Source organism: Aplysia californica, unplaced genomic scaffold, assembly GCF_000002075.1.
Source record: "Aplysia californica isolate F4 #8 unplaced genomic scaffold, AplCal3.0 scaffold00559, whole genome shotgun sequence".
Classification (NCBI taxonomy): Eukaryota; Metazoa; Mollusca; class Gastropoda; order Aplysiida; family Aplysiidae; genus Aplysia; species Aplysia californica.
Window position 1 is genome coordinate 489,822 of NW_004797829.1, and position 1,730 is coordinate 491,551.

A 1,730-nucleotide genomic window follows, 5' to 3' on the forward strand; every position below is an offset into this window, starting at 1 on the left:
CAAAAAAAAGAAAATTATTATAAGATACGGAATAAAAACCAAATATATACGCACACTGTGATGTATTTATTTCCTCCCGTTTTGTCTTCTTTCGTAATTCTTTTTCGTCTTTTTGTTTCCATACTTTTACCTTACTACTTTTTATCTTCTCTCGTCTCCCTTTCCCCCCTCTTTCTTTCCAACATTAGTGTTGTTGTCTAATCCGTAGAAGGTCAACACTGATACAAGATACCGCAATGACGTTTAAGCTAGTATCTGATGAATATAATATTATCAAAAGAGGCTTAAGACTATATCTTTTAGTAAACAGAAACGTAAAGACACAATGATATAATATTTCGTTATAATATTATAGTGATTCCACTCTCTTAAACCTGCAAACATTTAAATGGATCAAGAAAGCCACCTTTCAGTTTTACTAGAGGATCAAACAGATTACGGCTGCTTAACTAATTGCTCTTCTATCTCTAATTTAATTAACTCAATCCCCCTTCTACGAACGAAAAAGTATTCAATTAGCACTGAAAAGATTGCAGACTGTGTAAAAACAGTTTCGTCTTTAGTATATTAAATTCATAAAATGAATGTTCTCTTTTTTCTGTGTCACTTAAATTTCTGATCCACTTATCTCCTATCAGCCTCTGTGTTCCCACCGTTTTTCTTACCTCTGTTTCAGTTTTGTCTCTCATTAATATTTATTTAATATAAAGAAATGGAAAAAAAAAAACTTTCCCGACGGGGGACTGAACCCCAGTCTACCGCATGACAGGTGGAATATGTACTACTATACTACCGTAAAAAAAAATTATAGATACACAATGTACATGTATTGGTTATGTGATGGTTTGTGTTTGTTTTAGTAGAGGTTTTACAGAGCTCGCAACTGCATAAGGTCATAATTATGAGCCCCAATGTGATGGTTTACTCACGAAACTCAGCTTGTAAAATACATACGGTGTCAGTCGACACGGTTGTAAGACGTCGGACATGTGTGAATGTTATTTGTTTACAAAAGTATGAAACCAAATAAAACATTTTTAAATGATATTAATACGACAATTGGCACTTGGCAGCCGGAATCATAACACAAATTCGATTAAAAACAAAGAAAACCAAACATAATAACATATGAAAAAATAAACAAGCAAACAAACAAACAGACAGACAGACAGACAGACAGACAATCAATTTAAAAAATGAATTATGATTCACCGCCGGCCAAAGCCATGAATGATATTCAGCGGCCTGATGTTGTGTCCTTGTAAAAGGCATTTTACAAACAATTTCCTCACTTCACTCAGGTGGAAATGGGTAGCTCAATCGGCTATAGACGGCGAGAGAACTTGTCAATTTGTTAGTATTAGAGCGTGGGTGGTTGGCGGGTGCTCTGGCGTGGTTTGTTCTTCTTTCCTATTAAACATCTATCGTCCTTATCTCCCCTTCTTCTTTTTTATGTTCGTTACTCTCTTGTAACACCTCTAATCTTCTGGCGCTCATATTACTTTATGCAGTTGCGAGCGCCGTAAAACCTCTACTAAAACTAAAACTAAAGTGTTAGAGCGCAAAATCAGTTGCTTGTACAGTATGCTTCCCGCAGAGAGCCGAGAATGTTTCTAGGTGTTTTAAGGCCTCCTGGGATAATAATACATACATATAGTATTATTGTGTTGATAGCATAGAGGGTGCACTGTACATTATTATTTTTATTATCATTATCATTATCATTTTTA